The following is a 22,368-nucleotide window of genomic DNA, read 5'->3' as shown; positions in this document are numbered from 1 at the left end:
TCGAGATGCGACTTATCACCTCAAACGCGCGTCTCTCCCCCTTTTTGTTAGAACTGTTAAAGAGTGGAATGGATTGTCTGCCATGCAAGTGTGCTGTAAGAACAAATATTTGTTTTTGTTGTTTCTGTAACCCCCTGTTCGCGAATTCATTTTTTGTTAGAACTGTTAAAGAGTGGAATGGATTGTCTATCATGCAAGTGTGCTGTAAGAATGAAGAATTGTTTATGTCGTTTGTGTAACCCCCCTGCTGTAACGCCTTTAGGCAATGTGGGGTAACCTTTGAATAAAAAATAAAGAATTCGGTAAGAATTGAAACCTTATACTAGTCCCGCCGACATGGAGTATGAAAACTATGAAAGTAAGGCCAGCGAAGTGCCGGCCAAGGAGATCAAAGGAAGAAGGAAAGCTTTCTTGTGCTATACCTGAGCCAAACACCTACACAGTCGCCTTGTGGCCTGCACAATGAGCGCTGTAGCGGCGACAGCAGCGATTCCACCGGCTGCGTCACTGTGACGCCATGGCACACTCGGCGTCACACAGACAGTGTTAGCAATAATTCTAGCAATCGAGGTTACCTTTTCGAGGCAATCATTAAAATTTATTTCCATAAAATCAGCGCGTCTCTCAAGTCTGTCATTTCGCCTAAATGACGAAAATGTGCAAAAGAACGTACGCAGCGAATTTCGTTAGGATACATTGATCCCGAAAAAATTGCCGGAGTTGGCCTTTAAGGGCTTGTGTTTCCATGTTGTGACGCAATAATAATGAGATCTAACACACAATAATGCCAACGAAAGTATAGGTGTACTTATTAAACCGAAGCGTATTGTACATGTGAAGAAAGAGATGTGGGTGAAAATAAAACTTGCTGTGAACAGGAACCAAACCTGTGGCATTCAAATAACGCGTTTACTGCTCTACCACTTATTAAACATGGCGGCTATCCTCCTAGCCACTTTGTTTTGTATATAGTATAATTTAAACGTGGGAGTGTCAGTCAGCGCCATCTGTAGCCATAGTGGCGAGTGTGGCACACTCTTTATGAGCATGTGTGGCGTCACGTAGCGCGTGAACTTATGGCGAGCTGGTAGCTAAACAATGGTGCCTCGTGTACAACCTAAGGGACCAAGTCTGCCTGTACGAGACCCTCGGTCATGAATAAGGGAAAGAAATATATATTCAAGTGCTCGTTTTTTTCAGGTTTTGACAGAGTATTAATGAGATCTAGCAAACAATGATGCCAAAAAAAGTATAGGCTAAGGTATTGGACTGAATTGTTGTGTAAGTGTGAAAAAAGAGAAGTGGGTGAAAATATAACTTGCCGTAAACAGGAACCGAACCTGCGACACTCGAATAACGCGTTTGTGTTCTACCACTGAGCGAACAAGGCGACTATTATCCTAGCTACTTTAGTTGGTATATCAGTGAATTTAAATTTGGGATTGTCAGTCAGCGCCATCTGTAGCCATGGTGGCGAGTGTGGCACACTCTTTATAAGCCTGTGTGGCGTCAGTTAGCACGTGAACTTATAGCGAGCTGGTAGCAAAACAATGGTGTCTTGTGTGCAACCTAAGTGACCAAGTCTGCCAGTACGAAGCCTGTATTCATGAATAAGGGAAAGAAATATATATTCAAGCGCTCGTTTTGCCATGTTTTGACATAGCAATAATGAGATCTAGCATACAAATATGCCAAATAAAGCACAGGGTAAGTTACTAGAATGAATTGTATTGTAAATGTAAAGAAAGAAAAGTAGGTGAAAAGATAACTCGCCGTGGGCAGGAACCGAAGCTGTGACCTTGGAATAACGCGTTCGATGCTCTACCACTGAGCTACTATGGTGGCTAACCTCCCAGCCATTTCATATAGTATATAGGTGACTTTAAACGTGGGAGTGCTAATCAGCGCTATCTGTAGCTATGGTGGCGAGTGTGGCACGCTCTTTATGAACCTGTGTGCCGCCACGTAGCACGTGAACTAATTACGAGCTGGTAGCCAACAAATAGTCCCTCGTATACAATCTAGGGCATCAAGTGTGCCAGTACAAGACCCTCGTTATTGAATAAGGAAAAAAAGTTTATACTTAGGGCTCGTTTTTTCATGTTTTGACACAGTAAAAATGAGATTTAGCGGACAATAATGCAAAAGAAATTATAGGGTCAGTTATTAGAGCAAATTCATTGTAAATGTGAAGAAAGAAAAGTGGGTGAAAGGATAACCTGCCTTGGGCGGTAACCGAAGCTGCGACCTTCGAATAACGCGTTCGATGCTCTACCACTGACCTACCACGGCGGCAATCCTCAAAGCCACTTCATTAGGTATATAAGTGAATATCAACGTGGGAGTGTCAGTTAGCGCCATCTGTGGCCATGGTGGTGAGTGTGGCACACTCTTTATAGGCCTGTGTGGCGTCACGTAGCACGTGAGCTTATGACGAGCTGGTAGCTGTCCCTCGAAAAGAACCTAAGGCACCGAATCTGCCTGTACGAGAGCCGCGTTAATGAATAAGGGAAATAAGTCTATACACCAAAGCCAACTCCGGCAATTTTTTGACCATGTCAAGGTAATGATGTTTCTATGTTCCTGAGACACTCTTATCACGAGCCCAATAGCTGTAATGCTAAGGAAATTTGAAAATCACTTTTATCGGGCAAAAAATGGGCAATATCAATACCGAAACCCAACCGGCGACCCTGTGTGTATGACGTACTGTTTAGTAAGAAGAGGAAACCGTATACTGATACCGCCGACGGGAAGTATGAAAACGGTGAAAGCCAGGCCAGCGAAGCGCCGGCCGACCAGCACAGATAAAGGAAGAAAGCTTTTCCGTGCTATACCTGGGCCAAACACCACCACAGTCGCCTTGTGGCCAGCGCAATAAACGCTGTAGCGGCCAAAGCAGCGATGCCATCGGCGGCGTCACTGTGACGTCAATGCAACTCGACGTCACACCGACTGTGTTGCCAATGATTCTGGCAATCTAGGTCACCTTTTCGATGCAATCTTTAGAATTCATTTCCAAGCAAGCAGTGCATCTCAGATGTCTGTCATTTGAAATAGATGACGAAAGTCTGCAAAGCAATGTACCCAGCGAGTTTCATTGGGATCGATTGACCTCGAAAAATCACCAGAGTGTGCCTTTAAGGGCTCGTGTTTCCGTATTTTGACACACTAATACTGAGATCTAAGATACAATGATGCCAATTAAAGTATACGTGTAGTTATTAGACTGATTTGTATTGTAAATGTGAAGAAAGAAAATGGGTGAAATAAAACTGGCCATGGAAATGGTGGCGATTGCTGCACACTATACATGAGCCAATGTGGCGTCACGTAACACGTGAACTTACTACGAGCTGGTAGCTGACCGATAGTCCCTCGTTTACAGCCTAAGACACCAAGTCTGCCAGTACGAGACCCTCGTTAATGAATAAGGGAAAGAAATGTATACACAAAGGCCAACCCCAGCGGTTTTTCGACCATGTCAAGGTATTGGTGTTTCTATGTTCCTGAGACACTCTTGTCACGAGCCCAATAGCTGAAATGTTCAGAAAGTTATAAAATAATTTTTGATGGTTAAAAAGGTGCAATATCGATACCGAAATCCAACCGGGCAGTCTTAGTGTATGACGTACTATTTGGTATCAACCGGCAACCGTGTACTGGTCCCGCCGGCACAGAGTATGAAAACTGTGAAAGCCAAGCTTGCGAAGCGCCGGCCAAGCAGCACAAAGGAAGAAGGAGAGCTCTCCTATGCTATACTTGTGCCAAACGCCACTGCTGTCGCCTTGGGGCCAGCAGAATAAACGCTGTAGCGGCCAGAGTAGCGATGCCATCGGCTGCGTCACTGTGACGTCATGCCAAACTTGACGTCACACAGACAGTGTTGGCAATAATTCTGGCAATCGGAGTGACCTTTTCGAGGCAATCATTAAAACTTATTTCCTAGCAATCAGCATATCTCTCCAGTCTGTCATTGGCATAAATGACGAAAATGTGCCGATTAACGTAACCAGCGTATTTCATTAGGATACATTGACCGAAAAAAATTGCCGGAGTGGGCTTTTAAGGGCTCCTGTTTCCATGTTGTGACACAATAATAATGAGATCTAACAGACAATAATGCCAATGAAAGTATTGGTGTAAATATTAGACCAAATTGTAATATAAATGTGAAAAAAGATTGTGGGGGAAAATTAACTATCCGGGGGCACCCGGAGAGTTAATTAACCTGCGTTAACCTGCGACCTTCGAATAAGGCATTCGATGTTCTACCACTGTGCTACCCCGGCGTCTATCCTGCCAACCGCTTTATGAGGTGTATAGGTGAATTTAAATGTGGTAGTGTCAGTCAGCGCCATCTGTACCAATGGTGGTGATTGTGGCACACTCTTTATGAGCCTGTGTGCCGCCACCTAGCACGTGAACTTATCACGATCTGGTTGCGACCAATAGTCCCTCGTATACAACCTAAGGCTCCAAGTCTGCCAGTACGAGAGCCTCGTTAATGAATAAGGGAAAAAAGTATATTCTTAAGGGCTCCTTTTTCCATGTTTGGACATGGTAATATTAAGATTTAGCAGACAATAATGCCTGCGCCTTACTTGTTTATTTTTTTTCTTCATGCTGGTTATATGAAGGTGCGTGTGCTGAAGTCAACTCTCAATTTCTCCACTGCGATCTACCTTTGAGTTCTTGCCTATGTTCACTTTATATTGGTATTCTTTATTTGTGTTGCTTCTTAGCTGTGTGAATTTCAGTTGTTTTCACCTTATACTTGGTATCGTTATTAGCAGTGTGTTTTCCAGTGTTTGATCACATTCACCTTATACTTGTTATTTTACTGTACCATGCGTGTCGTGGCTCATGCGTTTTTGCTGTTGGTTTATTTCTTTGAGTTCCCTGTTTTTTATGTGCTCTATAATCGACTATTAAATCAGCCCCTGCCATCTGTAACGCTTCTTGTAAATCCCGAGGGTAATAAATAAATAAATAAATAAATAAATGAGTAAGGGAATTATAGGGTCATCTAATAGAGCAATAGTAATGTAAATATGAAGTAAATAAGTGGGTGGAAAGATAAACTGCTTGGAGCGGCAACCGAAGCTGCGACCTTTGAATAACGCGTTCGATGCTCTACCACTGAGGTACTATGGCGGCAATCCTCCAAACCACTTTATTAGGTATATAATTAAATATAAACTAGGGACTGTCAGTCAGCGCCATGTGTAGCATGGCGACGAGTGTGGCACACTCTTTATGAGCGTGTGTGGCGTCACGTAGCACGTGAACCTATTACGAGCTGGTAGCTGTTCATCGTATACAATGTAAGGCACCAAGTCTGCTACTACGAGATCTCGGTAATTAATAAGGGAAAGTAGTATATACACACAGGTCAACTGCAGCTATTTTTCAACCATGTCAAGTAATTGTGTATTTATGGGCCTGAGACACTCTTTTCATGAGCGCAATAGCTTTAATGCTCAGGAATCTTGAAAATAATTTTTAATAGGCAAAATTGTGCAATACCGATGCCAAAACCCAACCGGGCCTCCTGTCTGTGTATGATGTACTATTTAGTAAGAACTTGAAACTGTATACTGGTCTCGCCGACAAGGAATATGAAAACTATGAAAGCCAGGCCAGCGAAGCGCAGACCAAGCAGAGCAAAGGAAGGAGGAAAGTTTCCCGTGCTATACCTGAGCCAAAAACCATCACAGTCGCCTTGTGGCCTGCACAATAAACACTGTAGCGGTGAAAGCAGTGATCCCATCGGCTGCGTCACTGTGACGTCCTGCCAAACTCGACGTCACACAGACAGCGTTGCCGAAAATTCTGGCAATCGAGGTGACGTTTTCGAGGCAATCTTTAAAATTAATTTCCAAGCAATCAGGGCATCTCACAAGTCTGTCATTTGAAATAATCGACGAAAATGTACAATAGAATGTAACCAGCAAATTTCATTAGGATCCATTGACCTCGAAAAATTGCTCGAGTTGGCTTGAGGGCTAGTGTCTCCGTGTTGTGACACAATAACAATCAGATATAATAGACACTAATGTCAAGGTAAATATAGGGGAAGTAAGTAGATCGAATTGTAATGTAAATATGAAGAAAGAAAAGTAGGTGAAAAGATAACTCGCCTTGGGCAGGAACCGAACCCGTGACTTTCGAATAATGAATTCGATGCTCTACCACATAGCTACCATGACGGCTACCCTCCAGCCACTTAAATAGGTATATAGGTGAATTTAAACGTGGGAGTGTCAGTCAGCGCTATCTGTAGCCATTATGGCGAGTGTGACACCCTCTTTATTAGCCCATGTGGCATCACGTAGCACGTGAACCTATTGCCATCTGGTGGCTGACCAATAGTCCCTCGTATACAACCTAAGGCGCCGAGTCTGCTAGTACGAGACACTAGTTAATGAATAAGAAAAAGAAGTATATACTTAAGGGCTTGTTTTTCTGTGTTTTGACACAATATAATGAGATCTAACAGACAATAATGTCAAAGAAATTAAGGGGAAAGTTATTAAACCGAATTGTAATATAAGTGTGAAGAAGGAAAAGTGGATGAAAACATACCTTGCCACTAATAGGAACCGAACCTGTGACCTTCAAATGACGCGATCAATGTTCTACCATTGAGTGAACAGGACGGCTATCTTCCCAGAACCTTTATTAGGTATATAAGTGAACTTAAACGTGGTAGTGTCAATCAGTACCATCTGTAGCCATGGCGGCGAGTGTGGCGCACTCTTTATGAGCCTGTGTGGCGTCACGTGAACCTATAACGAGCTGGTAGCTGACCAATAGTCCTTCGTATGCAACCTAAGGCACGAAGTCTGCCAGTACTAGACCCTCGTTAATGAATAAGGGAAAAAGATATATTGCCACGTTCCATTCCTCAATCTTTGTTATCGCTCCAATACACTACACAATTCTCAGCGCAAACCGCGCCTGCAATTTTTGAGAAGCTTCGGGACTGTAGTAGATCGTTTCGATAAGATCGCACCCACTCCGCGAACTGTACAGATTATTGTGGAACACTCGTCACCGACAGCGATAACGCTAGAACATTCGATGGCAACAGTATAAATGCCGACGCACTTCGCCGCTTGTCAGTAGTTGATCGATTGCCGATGCTCCGTTCACTGCTCTCTGTGCAAGACTGCTACTGTAATCGCATTCTCCGTTTACTGGGCACAGGTTCGCCCAAATAAACAGTTAAATCCCAACATAAGGTCTCCTGTCTTCGGCCACGTCGCGACCCCGTGACATCTGACGAAGGTGCTTTTCGATCATGTACCAAACGCCCTGTCAAGCCATGAACCCAGCCCACGTCGCGGAAAAGACACCGACGCCAATTAGGAGCAGCGAAGAAGCTGCCGACAGCAAGGTCTACCACCGAAGCACGGGCTTCTACAAGACAAGGCGCGGAAGACAAGGCAATGACCGTGACTGCAGCGACAATGACCACCGCAGCGTCCCAGCCCACGATCGTCATGCATCAACCCCGGGAACCACCAATTTTCTATGGGTCATCGTTCGAAGACCCGGTGACCTGGCTAGAAACATACCACCGCGTGGCCGCCCTCAACCACTGGGACAATGACGAAAAGCTCCGTCGTGTATTCTCCTATTCGGAAGACATCACAAGGACCTGGCTCGAGAATCGGGAGTCCACGCTCTGAACGTGAGATGGTTTCTGCGGCGCATTCCTGCAAACATTCGCGAGCGTCGCTCACAAAGAAGGGGCCGCTGCTTTACTAGAGACCCGGGTTCAGCTGCCAAATGAAAATGTTGCCATTTACACAGAAGAGATGACCCGCATATTCCGTCACGCTGACCCAGACATGCTTGAGGAAAAGAAAGTTCGTTTCCTCATGCGAGGGGTGAAACAGGGGCTCTTCGCGAGCTAATGAGGAATTCACCGAGCACTGTCCAAGAATTTATACCCGAAGCGACCACTATCAAAAAGACCCTGGACATGCGCACCAGACAGTAAAATTGTCGCCTGATTCCAGAAAGCGCTGCTGCTTAAGCCAGTAACTCCGAAGACCTGCGTGAAACGGTCCGAGTGATCGTGCGGGAAGAGCTGCGCAAGCTGTTGCCTTCGGCGCAGCCTCCAGTGGATTCGATCACCGACGTTGTGCGAGAAGTTCGGCAATCGCTTCGAATTCCCCAAGCACCGCTGCCCGAGCCGGAAGGTATGAGCTACGCCGCTGCAGTGTGCCAAAATGCTCCTTTCCGTCCACGCCAAAACGCCACCCCATCGCACTTGCGTCGCCAGACGCCACCGCCCCCCCCCTCCCCGACGTCCTACCATTCGCCAGCGGGCAGGAAAACCGACGTTTGGCTTGCACCTGAAAACCGCCCGCTCTGCTACCAATGTGGCGAGGCTGGACACACATACCGCCGTTGCCAGTACCGACAGATGGGACTGCGTGGCTTCGCCGTCAATGCAACACGTCCGCAGCCAGGGGAACGGCCACACGACATTGGCGACTACCTGACAGGAACTCAGTGCACACCACGAAGCCCTTTTTGGTCGCCATCGCCCAGCCGCCACATGTCACTGCACCACCGGCAGTACCGTGGCCCAACGCGGGGCCGGTCTCCTAGCCCGTATCCGGGAAACTAAGGGCAGCAACCAATGGAGGTGTGGTTGCTGTGCGATGAACTACCGAAGATTTCCGACGACGACGACGCCGCGATGGAGCTTTCGAAACACCACGCCAACCAGGCAAAGTCTTGACGACGAAACCTCACTCACCGAAGGTGACCTAATGACGCAACATGGAAGCAGCGGAACAAGCCGACGAAGCCGTGACCCGACGCCACGGCCTAACTGCAACGCGAGACGGCGAACTAGTGACCTCGACGTTCTCATTGACGGCCACAGCGTGACCGCTCTCGTCGATACAGGAGCTGACTATTCCGTCATTAGTGGGCCGTTCGCCGGGAAATTAAAGAAAGTTAGGACAGCTTGGGAAGGCCCCGAAATCCGCACAGCCGGAGGTCATCTCGTAACGCCTGCAGGAATCTGTACAGCGAGAGTCACCATTAACGGCCGTATTTATCCTGCAGACTTCGTAGCCCTACAGCGTTGCTCGAGAGACGTCATCTTTGGCATAGACTTCTTATGCCTCCATAGTGCTGTCTTCAACCTAGGAACAAAGTCGATAACGTTATCCACAGAAGAAGCACTACCGCCGCGCATGCCGTCAGAAAGCCATGCTTTGAATGTGCTGGAAGAACAAGTTACCATTCCGCCTCGCTTCAGCGTCATAATTTCAGTCTGCACCCCTAAATCACCTGACTTGGAAAGCGTCGTTGAAGGCAGTCAGCATCTATTGGTCACCCGCAATATTTGCGTCGCAAGAGGAATTGCAAAGCTGTGGGGAGGCAAAGCAACGAATATGCTCACAAATTTCAGCAATGAATACGAACATGTCAACAAAGGAATGACGGTCGCATACATCGAAGAAATTGTGGAAACCACCAGTGCTTTCTCCCTCGCCGATTCTGCGGAACCTGCTCAGAGGAACCAAGCCCCAACCTCAGCTTTCGACGTCAATCCCAGCCTTCCGAACCATAAGCAAGAACAGCTCAAGACCCTGCTGCTGCAATACAAAGATTGCTTTTCCTCGTCATCAAAAATTCGGCAGACCCCAATCACGAAACATCGCATCATAACCGAAGAAAATGCCAGACCACTGCGTCAGAGTCTGTACAGGGTTTCTACGCGGGAACGCGAGGCCATGATGAGACAAATTGATGAAAGGCTGCGGGATGACATCATCCAGCCGTGCAAGAGTGCATGGCAGTCCCCTGTGGTGTTAGTGAACAAAAAGGATGGGACCCTACATTTCTGCGTCGATTATCGCCACCTGAATAATATCACAAGAAAAGACGTGTATCCTCTTCCACTAATAGACGCGCACTTGATCGGCTCCATAACGCCAAGTATATTTCGTCAATGGACCTCAAGGCTGTCTATTGGCAAATCGAAGTCCACGAAAGAGGCTGAGAGAAGACGGCGTTTATAACACCGGACGGCCTCTGAGTTTAAGGTGATGCCCTTCGGTCTTTGCTCAGCGCCTGCAACTTTTCAACGCGTTAGGATACGGTACTGGCAGGATTGAAGTGGCAGACTTGCCTTGAGTACTTGGACGACTTCTTCGTGTTTTCCTCGGGTTTTGATGAGCATCTTCGGTGCCTTGAAGCTGTACTTCAAGCCATCAAGACGTCCGTACCCACACTGAAGCCAAAAAAGTGCAGATTTGCGTACGAGGAGCTCTTTTTCCTGGGGTACGTGATTAGCAAGAGTGGAGTTCGTCCTGATCCACGGCAAACAGCTGCCATTGCCGAATTCCCGCCGCCCACTGACAAGAAGGCAGTGCGCCGATTTCTAGGCCTGTGCGCCTACTATAGGTGGTTCGTGAAAAACTTCGTCTGCATTGCCGATCCACTCACTAACCTTACCAAGGCCGACGTAGAGTTTAAGTGGGAAACGCTGCAAGAACACGTTTTCCAGGAGCTTAAACATAGCTTCCAGACGCCTCCGTTATTGCCCATTTAGACGAATTGGCCGAGACACAAATGCACACATACGCAAACAGCGTAGCTCTCGGCGCCGTTCTTGTGCAGAGGGCTGAAGGACTTGAAAGGGTGATTAGTTACGCCAGCCGATCGCTATCCGAAGCAGAAGCAAATTATTCCACAACAGAAAAACCTCTACGGCAGGCCTACCTCTACCTCTACGGCAGGCCCTTCAAAGTTGTGAGCGACCACCACGCCTTGTGTTGGCTAGCTACCTTGAAGGACCCTGCAGGTCGCCTGGCACGATGGAGCTGGATATTTCAAGAATGTGACATTACCGTCGTTTACAAGTCCGGCAAGAAACGCTCCGACGCCGACTGTCTCTCTCGTGCGCCTGTCGACCAACCACTGCCCGACGACCCGGATGACGACTACATCTTGGGAACGATAACTGCCGCGACTTCGTTGAACGACAGCGGGCCGAGCCAGATTTTAAAGCCTTAATAAAGTACATCGAAGGCAGGACCGCCGAAGTCCCGAAGGTATTCAAGCGCGCACTGGCGTTGTTCTTCCTGCGAAACGTTCTTCTCCAAAAGAAAAAACTTCTCACCGCTCCGAGCCAAGTACCTCCTTGTGGTGCCTTCAGCTCCGCGGCCAGAACTCATGCAGGCCTTGCACGACGATCCGACGGCAGGGCACCTCGGTGTTTCCCGCACGCTCACGAGGATACAAGAAAGATACTACTGGCCACGTCTTACCGCCAATGTCACTCGTTATGTGAGGACATGCCGAGACTGTCAGCGCCGCAGGACACCACCGACAAGACCAGCAGGACTTCTGCAGCCAAATAAACCACCTCGCTGACTATTCCACCAGATTGGTATGGACCTACTGGGGCCGTTCCCGACGTCGGCTTTCGGAAGCAAGTGGATCGCGGTAGCTACCGACTACCTCACCCGCTACGCCGAGACAAAAGTCCTGCCCAAAGGCAGCGCATCCGAGGTAGCTATGTTCTTAGTCGAAAATATCGTCCTACGTCACGGCGCCCCGGAGGTCCTCATCACCGGTAGAGGAACGGCATTTACTGCTGACCTAACTCAAGCAATCTTGGCATACAGACAGACAAACCACCCCCGGACGACAGCGTACCACCCACAGACCAACGGCCTCACCGAGCGGCTAAACAAGACGATCGCCGACATGCTGGAAATGTACGTTGATGTCGAACACAAGACGTGGAACGCCATCCTCCCGTACGTGACCTTCGCATACAACATGGCAGTGCAGGAGACGACGCAGATATCTCCATACAAATTGGTCTACGTAAGGAGCCCGGCAACGACGCTCGATGCCATGTTACCCAACGTCACCGACGAAGAAAACCTCGATGTGAGTGAGTATTTTCAATGCGCCGAAGAAATCCGACAACTTGCGCGTCTCCGTATCAAGAATCAACAAACGACCGACAGCCGCCCTCACAATCTTCGACGACGCTTCGTGGAATACCAGCCCAGTGAACGTGTTTGGGCGTGGACGCCAATACGCCGACGTGGACTCAGTGAAAAGCTTCTGCGACGGTACTTCGGACCGTACAGGGTGGTTCGACGTCTCGGCCCTCTTGATTACGAGGCTGTCCCCGACGGCATCACGAACTCTCAACGACGGCGATCGCGACCTGAAGTCGTCCATGTCGCGCGCCTCAAGCCGTTTCATGCGCGTTAACAAAAAACAGTGTTTTTTGTATTATTGCTGTTTTGTATTTATTCATCGTACTTTCTTTCATAACTGTTGTACCTTCATCTTTAGTTAAAGCATCGGAACGATGCCTTTTTCAGAGGGGTGCAATGCCACGTTCCATTTCTCAAGCTTTTTTATCGCTCCAATACACTACACAATTCTCAGCGCAAACCGCGCCTGCAGTTTTCGAGAAGCTTCGGGACTGTAGTAGATTATTTCGATAAGATCACGCCCACTCCGTGAACTGTACAGATTATACTGGAACACTCGTCACCGCCAGCGATAACGCTAGAACATTCGATGGCAAGAGTATAAATGCCGACGCACTTCGCCGCTTGTCAGTAGTTGATCGACGGCCGACGCTCTGTTCACAGCTATCTGTGCAAGACTGCTTTTGTAATCGGACTTTCCGTTTACCGGGCACTGGTTCCCCCAAATAAACAGTTAAATTCTAACATAAAGTCTCCTGTCTTCAGCCACGTCACGACCCCGTGACAATATACACAAAGGCCTACTCCGGCGATTTTGCGACCATGTCAAGGCAGCGGTGTTTTTATGATCCCGAGACACTCTTGTCACGAGCCCAACAGCTGAAATGCTCAGGAAAGTTGAAAATAATTTTAGCAGGCAAAATGGTGTAATATCGATACCGAAGCCCAACCAGGCACCCTGTCTGTGTATCACGTACTATTTGGTAAGAACTGGAAACCGTATAGCGGTCCCGCTGACAAGGAGGAAAAAACTGTGGAAGCCAGGCCAGCGAAGCGCTGGCCAAATAGCACAGAAAGCAGAAAGCTTTCCCGTGCTACACCTGAGCCAAACACCACCACAGTCGCCTTGTGGCTTGCACAATAAACGATGTAGTGGTGAGAGCAGCGATTATATTGGCTGCTTCACTATTACGTCATGTTAAAATCGACGACACACAGACAGTGTTGCCGAAAATTCTGGCAAGTGAGGTGACCTTTTCGAGAAAATCTTTGAAATTCATTTCCAAGTAATCAGCGCATCTCACAAGTCTGTCATTTGGAATAAATGACAAAAATGTGCAATGAAACGTACCCAGCAAATTTCGTTACGATCAATTGACCTCGAAAAACCGCCGGACTGGGCTTAAGGGCTCGTGTTTCTGTAATTGGCACAATAATAATGAGATCTAAGAGACCATAATGCTAAGGAAAATATAAAGAAAGTTATTAGACTGAATTGTAATGTAGATGTGAAGAAAGAAAAGTGGCCGAAAATAAAACGTGCCATGAACAGGAACCGAACCTGCGTCTTTCGTATAACGAATTCGATGCTCTACCAGGGCAGCTATCGTTTCAGCCACTTAATTAGGTATATAAGTGAATTTAAAGGTGGGAGTGTCTGTCAGTGCGATCAGTAGCCATGGTGGCGAGTGTGGCACACTCTTTATGAGCATGGGTGGCGTCACGTAGCACGTGAACTTATTACGCTCGAGCTGGTAGATAAACAATGGTCCCTGGTGTACAATCTAAGGCACCAAGTCAGCCAGTACGAGACCCTCGTTAATGAATAAGGGAAAGAAGTATAACCTAAGGACTCGTTTTTTAGTGTTTTCACATATATAATGAGATCTGACAGACAATAATGCCAAGGAAAGTATACAGGAAGTTATTTGACCGAATTTCAATGTAACTGTGAAGCAAGAGAAGTTTGTGAAAAGATAAATTGCTTTGAACAGGAATCAAACCTGCGACATTCGAATAACGCGTTTAATGTTCCACCACTGAGCGAACACAGCGGCTATCCTCCTAACCACTTTATTTGGTATGTAAGTGAGTTTAAACATGGGGGTGTCAGTCAGCCCTATCTGTGGCAATGGTGGCACACTCTTCATGAGCCTGTGTGCCGCCACGTACCATGTGAACTTTTTACGAGCTGGCAGCTGACGAATAGTCCGTGGTATACAACCTGAGGCACCAAGTGTGCCAGTACGAGACCCTCGTTAATGAATAAGGGAAATAAGTATTGTGACGATGAGTCACAAATTCTAGGGGATATATTAAACCACCGAGCAGCTAGCTCTAGGACGATGCGTCAGTCGTTGCTCGCTCTCGAGCGGAGACGAAGCATGCGATCTTTTTTTTTTTTCTCCAGATTTAGAGCCGCTCTTGCTGTTGACCCACTACGAGCTGGTGGCATTATCCCCCTCCCGAAAAAAAAGTCGCAAAAGAGGAAAGAAATGTACGTAGCAGCACCACTATGCTACAACATAAGCACGTGACAAAAAGAAATTCGAATAAAGTGAAAGTAGAAATTGAAGAGCGTGCCAATAAAGGCAAAGGCTATGAACTTTTCTGCAAGTTCACAAAAAAAACAAAAAAAACACAAAGAACGCTGTACGGTAAAGAAAAAAAAGTTACGAACAACGCACAATAAATGGTTTCATGCGGAACACATGAACGACGTGCGGCCTCGGTCGTGTCCTGCTTCGTGCATGCGTTGTTGAGTCCGGAACCACTTCGTAGTTCACGTCACTGAGGCGGCGTAACACTTTATATGGGCCAAAGTACCGGCTCAGTAACTTTTCACCAAGGCCAAGGCGGCGGACGGGTGTCCACACCCAAACTTGGTCTCCGGGATTGTAAAACACTTCTCTGTGGCGGGTGTTATAGCGTCGTGTGTCTGCCTGCTGTTGCTGGCCGATGTGCAGTCGTGCGAGCTGCCGGGCTTCCTCACCACGCTCTGCGAATTCTTCGGCGTCAGTTGCCAACTCGTCTTCGTCTTGACGCGGTACCATAGAGTCTAGCATGGTCTGCACTTCGCGGCCGCAGAGAAGCCGAAATGGCGTGAATCGCGTGGTCTCTTGCACGGCGGTATTATACGCGAAGGCCACGCAAGGTTAGATCCGGTCCCATGTTTTGTTCTGTACGTCGATGTACATTGAGATCATGTCTGCGAGAGTCTTATTCAGTCGCTCGGTAAGTCCGTTGGTTTGCGGGTGGTACGCAGTTGTCTTTCGGTGTCTGGGGTTGCTCAGTTTGAGAACTTCGTCCGTAAGCTGCGCCGCGAATGGCGTCCCTCTGTCCGTTATTATAATGGAAGGAGCACCGTGTCGTAACACGATGTGGTGCATAAACATTGTGCTACCTCAAAAGCCGTGGCTTGTGGGATCGCCTGCGCCTCAGCGTAGCGTGTAAACAGTCGGTCGCGACGATAATCCATTTGTTGCTGTCCGTAGACAGGAGAAATGGCCCGAGAATGTTCATGCCGACTTGGTCGAACGGCGTGCAGGGTTCTTCAATGGCCTGAAGCAAACCAGCTGGCTTAACAGATGGTTGCTTTCGGCGCTGACATTCCCGACAGCTCTTGATGTACTTCTTGACGCTTGCTGGAAGTCCTAGCCAATAGTACCTCTCGCTCACTCTGGCAAGTGTCCTTGAGTAGCCCAGATGATCGGATGTGGGTTCTTCATGGCAAGCGAAAAGGTCGTCGCGTCGCATGTCTCGAGGAACCACCAGAAGGTAAGCACGGTTGTTCGAACGAGCGTTCTTCTTGTACAGCACACCGTCTTGCAGGCAGAACAAAGTCAACGAGCGGGATAAATAACGTGGTATGTTTGCGCCCTGTTCTCTAAATGATCTATGATTGGACGAATCTCTGCGTCATCTCGCTGCCGTTTGCTAAAGTATAATGCGCGCCCAGGAAGCATTCGTCTTCCTTTGCATCCTGACTGACGACATGAAGGGGTGCGCGTGACAGTGTGTCAGCGTCTTCATGCTTGCGGCCGGACTTAAGGACGATGGTGACGTCCAATTCCTTCAGCCGTAATCTCCACCGTGCTAGCTGTCCCGAAGGGTCGCGCAGGCTTGTCAGCCAACAGAGGGCGTGGTGGTCCGTTACTATCTTGAAGGGACGACCATAAAACTACGGGCGAAACTTGGTGATTGCCCGTACGACTGCGAGGCACTCTTTCTCTCTAGTGTAATAACTCGCCTTCGCCCGGGATAGAAAGAGGCTGGCGTAGGCTATCACTCTTTCGATGTCCTCTTGATGCAAAACGAGCACTACACCGAGCCGAATGTTACTAGCGTCGGTATGGACATCCGTGTCAGCATCATCGTTGAAATGAGCGAGAACGGGCGCTGATTGCATGCGCGGTCGCAGCTAATCAAAAACTGCTTGTTGTTCGTCTTCCCAGACAAACGGCGTGTTGTCCATTGTGAGACGAGTCAGAGGTTCTGCTATCAGTGAAAAGCCATGAATGAACCGGCGATAGTAGGCGCACAAACCAAAGAAGTGCCAGACGGCTTCTTATAGACAGGAGCTGAGAATTTGGCAACAGGGGCAAGTTTGTCCGGATCGGGCCGGACTCCTTCGGCGCTAACTACATGTCCAAGAAATTTTAGTTCTTTATAGCCGAAGTGGCACTTCTGTGGCTTTAGTGAGGTCTGCTGATTGGATAGCTTCCAGCACGCTGCGCAGGCGGTGAAGGTCTGCTCGAACGTGGCAGAGAAGACTACGAGATCATCAAAGTAGACAAGACAAGTCTGCCACTTAAGCCCTGTGAGGACAGGTGTCCATCATTCGCTGGAAAGTTGCCGGCGCTGAACACAAGCCAAAAGGGAGACCTCGAAATTGGTATAGGCTGTCTTGAGTCACGAAGGCTGTTTTCTCACGGTCTCGCTGATCTACCTCGATTTGCCAATATGCGCTTTTGAGATCGAGAGAAGTGAAATAATGGGCACGACGAAGTCTATCCAGCGAATCGTCGATATGTGGCAGCGGATACACATCCTTTTTGGTCACGTTAAGCTTTCGGTAGTCGACGCAGACGCGTAGCGACTCGTCTTTCTTTTTGACAAGTACGACTGGAGATGACCACGGGCTGTTAGATGGTTAAATAACGCCATCGCCAAGCATCTCGCTGACTTGCGTACGTATCGCTTCACGTTCTTTAGCTGACACGCGGTAGGGGTTCTGGTGTATCGGGCGTGCGTCCTCGTACGTGATGATCCTGTGTTGAGTGATAGACGTCTGGCGGATCTTTGAGCAACTTGCGAAGCAAGACCTGAACTCGAACAAGAGCGCTGGTAGCGCAGTCTGGTTATCGGTGGACAGATCAGGATTGATGTCAATATTACTCATAAACTTGTCTGCGGTATCCACTAGTGCTGACGTGAGACAGTTGATGACATTTGCTACTTCGTGGGCAAACGCTATCGAAGTGCTACGGAAAAGGTGTCGATGCTCGTTGCTAAAGTTGGTTGCGAGCAATTCAGATCGGTTATCACGAAGGTTTATTACACTTCTAGCTACACAAATGCGTTGCTGCAGGAGATGTTATAAGTTTTTCTCGGCCACCACATCGCCATCGCTCAAACCACAACATGTTACGTCGACTAGAACACTTGCTCATGGAGAAAGTGTCACGCTCTGTTCAGAAATATGGAGTACGTCGACACGTCTTCCGCCATCCTGCACGTTGGTTGCTCGCTGGGCTGAGAACGTGACGTGGCGCTCTTGCAGATCAATGATAGCTCCATTTTCCTGTAGAAAGATAACTCCCATAATGACGTCATGAGAGCATTCGCGTAGAACAAGGCAGCTTGCTACGAATGTATACCCTTCAATCTGTACTCTGGTTGTGCATGCGCCCATTGGAGTAACGACGTGGCCACCAGCGGTCTGAATCTGCGAGTTATGCCAAGGCGTGATGACTTTCTTCAGCTGCGTTGTCAGCTTCCCGTTCAGTATGGAATAGTGTGCACCGGTGTCCACTAACACATTAACTGCACAGCCATCAATTGTCACTGCTATGTCGAGTGAAAGTCGGCTATCCTTTGCAGCAGTAGGTGATGTCGGACCGGTTTTTGTACGGTTCTGTGTCAATAGGAGATTTTCAGCGTTTCGACGTTCAGCGACCCCACCCCCAGAGTTCGCTTCGGCTAGTTTTTCCGGCGAGGGCTGGGAGACCGTGTGGTAAAAAACCGCTGGTGTGTCGATGAAAATCGCCTCGTTGATGGCGAGGGCGACTGGCGCTCGGCAAATGGTGGTGCATGCTGCTGGGAGTGGTAGTTCTCGATTGCGCCTGGTCTCTGGCCGTAACAGTGTGGCGGTGAGACGCAGAGAAGCCGCGAAGGCCAAGACGGTGATATGGGCACTGGCGGTACAAGTGATCAGCTTCTCCGCAGTGAAAGCACAGAGGCCGGCAATCAGGTGTACGCCAAACATCAGACTTCCGAGGAGACATGTGCCGATCGTTGATGTACTGAACTGGTTGCACCAAACGATGAGCGACAGAAGCACCAGGGACAAAGGGCAAGGGCAATTGCCAGTACGTGTTTTAGTAGTACGGTATGTGCTGCGCTGACTGGAGTGAAACAGCAGGAACAGGATGAACGAATAATAGCGGCGATGCAGCAGGGCGTTTCAAGGCCTCGCGAAGGCTGTCTCACGGCGGTATTCAGCAGGAGCTGGCGCAGCTGTATTAGGAGGCAAGGTGTCCTGGAGGGCCTGGTGCAGCTCATCCTTGATCACAGTTACAATAGAGCTAACCATAGGATGAGTTGTTACACCAGCCTTTTGCAACTTTTCACGTACTATATTACGGATGAGATCACGTAGACTGTCGTTGCTGGTTCTAGTGGTGGTGAAAATGTCGGCAGTGGACATGCCACTGACTTGCCTGTCGTATTGGTTGGATCGCTGCTGCAGCATTTTTTTTTTCATTGTCACGGCCTCGGACAAGAACTCCGCGACCGTCTTCGGAGAGCTTCGCTCGAGGCCGGCAAAAGCTGGTCCTTGACACCACGCATCAAGTGACGCAACTTCTTGTCTTCCGTCATTCTTGAATCAGCCCGTTGGAAGAGGCACGTCATGTCTTCGACGTACGTGGTTACAGTATCGTTTGGCAACTGGACTCGGGCCAGAATAGCTCGTTATGCTCGTTCTTGGCGATCAGCACTGGCATAGATCTGCTGAAGTCTACGAGAGAAATCGGGCCACGTCGTCAGCCGCTCCTCTCGATTTTGATACCACGTACGTGCCCCGTCTTCGAGATAGAAATAGACACGACCCAGTTTCGCCGCGTTGTCCCACTGATTCAAGGTGTCTACGCGCCCGAAGTCCGCCAACCAATCCTCAACGTCCTCGTGCTCCGTGCCATAGAACGTCGCCGTTGCGCGTTGGCTTTCCGACGTGTAGCGGTTCGGCGTCGTGCTTCCCGTGCCGGTTGCCGAGGTTTGCACCGAAGCGTTGGTCATATTTGTCGACGTGGTGGGAGCAGTATCGTCGGCTTCCGGAGGCAATCCTTTGATTCGGCGGCTGGTCCGATGCACGGGAGTATTGAGCACCTCCACCAGTTTGTCACGATGAGTCAGAAGTACTGGGGGATTTATTAAACCACCGAGTAGCTAGCTCTAGAACGATGCGTCAGTCGTCGCTGGCTCTCGAGCAGAGAAGAAGCACGCGATCTTTTTTTATTTCCCTAGATTTAGAGCTGCTCTTGCTGTCGACCCACTACGTGCTGGTGGCAGTATATACACAAAAGCCAACTGCGGAGATTTTTGGACCTCTTATATGGAGTGGTGTTTTTATGCTCCTGAGATACTCTTGTCACGAACCCAATAGCTGTAATTCTCAAGAAATTAGAAAATAATCTTTAATAGGCAAAAAGGTACAATACCGATACCGAAACCCAGCTGGGCACCTTGTCTATGTATGACGTACAATTTAGTAAGGAAAGGAAACCGCATACTGCTCCCGCTGACACAGAGTATGAAAAACTGTGAAATCAAGGCCAGCGAAGCGCCGGCGAAGCAGCACAAAGGAAGAAAGAAAGCTTGCCCGTGCTATACCTGAGCCAAACACCCCCACAGACGCCTTGTGGCCTGCACATACACGCTGTAGCGGTGAAAGCAGCGATTCCATCGGTTGCGTCACTGTGACGTCCTACCAAACTCGAAGTCACACAGACAGTGTTGCCAATAATTCTGGAAACTGAGGTGACCTTTTCGAGGTAATCTTTAAAATTCATTTCCAAGCAATCAGCGCATGTCACAAGTCTGTCATTTGGAATAAATGACGAAAATGTGCAACGGAAGGTACCCAGCAAATTTCATTAAGATCCATTAACTTTGCCTGAATTGGCTTAGGGCTCATGTTTCCGTGCTTTGACACAGTAGTAATGAGAGCTAATACACAATAATGCCAAGGAAGGTATAAGGGAAGTTCTTAAATGGAATTATAATATGAATGTTAAGAACGAAATGTGGGTGAAAAGATGACTTGCCGTGGGCAGGAACCAGACGGTCGACTTTGAAATAACGCGCTTGATGCTCTACCCCTGAGCTACCACGGCGGCTATCCTTCCAGCCAAAATATTTGGTATATGAGTGAAATAAACGTACGTGCGTTCATCAGCGCCATCTGTAGCCATGGTGGTGAGTGTGGCAAACGCTTTCTGAGCCTGTGTGGCGTCACGTAGCACGTGAACTCAATACGAGCAGGCAGCTGACCGATAGTCCCTCGTATAAAACCTAAGGCAACAGGTCTTCCAATAATGAATAAGAGAAACGAGACCCTCAATAATGAATAAGAGAAAAAGTGTGTACTTAAGGGCTCGTTTTTCCGTGTTGTCACACAATAATAACGAGATGTAACAGACAATAATGCCAAGGAACAAAGAAAAGTGGGTCAAAAGACAACTTGCCATGGGCAGGAACCAAACTTGCGGCCTTGGGATAACGCTTTCGATGCTCTTCCCCAGAGCTACCTCGGCGGGTATCCTCCCAGCCACTTTATTTGGTATATAGGTTAAATTAAACGTGCCAGTGTCAGTCAGCGCAGTTTGTACCCACGGCGGTGAGTGTGGCGCACTCTTTATGAGCCTGTGTGGCGTAACATAACATGTTAACTCATTACGAGCTGGTAGCTGACAAATAGTCCCTCCTATACAACCAATACACCAGGTCTTCCAGTAAGAGACCCTCGTTATTGATTAAGGCATAGAATTGCGTACCTAGGCGCCCTTTGTCCGTGCTTTGACACAGTAATAATGAGAGCTAACACAAAATAATGCCAAGGAACGCATAGGGGAATAAACAGAATTAAAATGTATATTTTAAGAACGAAAAGTGGGTGAACAGATAACTTGCCGTGAGCAGAAACCAGGCGTGCGACCTTCAAGTACCGCGTTCGATGCTCTACCCCTGAGCTATCACGGGGGCTATTCTTCCAGCCACAATATTTGTCATATAGGTGAAATTATACGTAGGAGTGTCAGTCAGCGCCATATGTAGCCATGGCGGTGAGTGTGGCTAACCCTTTCTGAGCCTGTGTGGCGTCACGTAGCACGTGAACTGATTACGAGCGGGCAGCTGACCGATAGTTGCTCGTGTAAAACCTAAGAGAACAAGTCTGCCAGTACGAGACCCTCATAATGAATAAGGAAAAGAAGTGTGTACCTAAGGGCTTGTTTTTTGTGTTGTGATACAATAATAACGAGATCTAGCTGACAATAGTGTCAAGGCAAGTTAGGACGAAGTTATTAAACCAAAATGTAATGTCTGTGAAGAAAAGTGGCTGAAAGGATAACTTGCCGTGAGCAGGATCAAGCCTGTGACCTTCGAGTATCGCGTTCGATGCTTTACGCCTAAGCTACCACGGCGGCTATCCTCCCTGCCACTTTACTTGGTATATAACTGAAGTGATACGTGAGAGTGTCAGTCGGCGCAATCTGTAGCCGTGGTGGCGAGTGTAGGGCACTATTTATGAGCCTGTGTGGCGTTACAAAGCATGTAAATTCAATATGAGCTGATAGCTGACCAATATTTCCTCGCATACAACCTAAGACACATAGTCTACCAGTAAGAGACCATCGTTAATGAATAAGGCAAAAAAGTGTATTCCTAAGCGCTCTTTGTCCGTGTTTTGACACAGTAATAATGAGATATAACAGACAATAATGCCAAGGAAAGTATAGGGACGGTTTTTAAACCGAACTGTAATGGGTATTCGTGAAGAAAGAAAAGTTGGTGAAAAGATAACTTGCCGAAGGCAGGAACCAAACCTGCTACCTTTAAATAACGTGTTTGATGCTCTACCCTTGAGCTACCA

General features: G+C 48.1%; 1 pseudogene; it reads right to left on the bottom strand.

The window, feature by feature from the left end:
• LOC142814480 (uncharacterized) overlaps nucleotides 1-22,368 on the bottom strand; it is a 91,319-nt pseudogene that overhangs the window by 1,250 nt on the left and 67,701 nt on the right.

This window comes from Rhipicephalus microplus, chromosome 4 (assembly GCF_043290135.1).
Source record: "Rhipicephalus microplus isolate Deutch F79 chromosome 4, USDA_Rmic, whole genome shotgun sequence".
NCBI classification, from domain to species: Eukaryota; Metazoa; Arthropoda; class Arachnida; order Ixodida; family Ixodidae; genus Rhipicephalus; species Rhipicephalus microplus.
The sequence above is the reverse complement of the archived record's forward strand: the minus strand, read 5'-3'. Positions and strand labels throughout refer to the sequence as shown.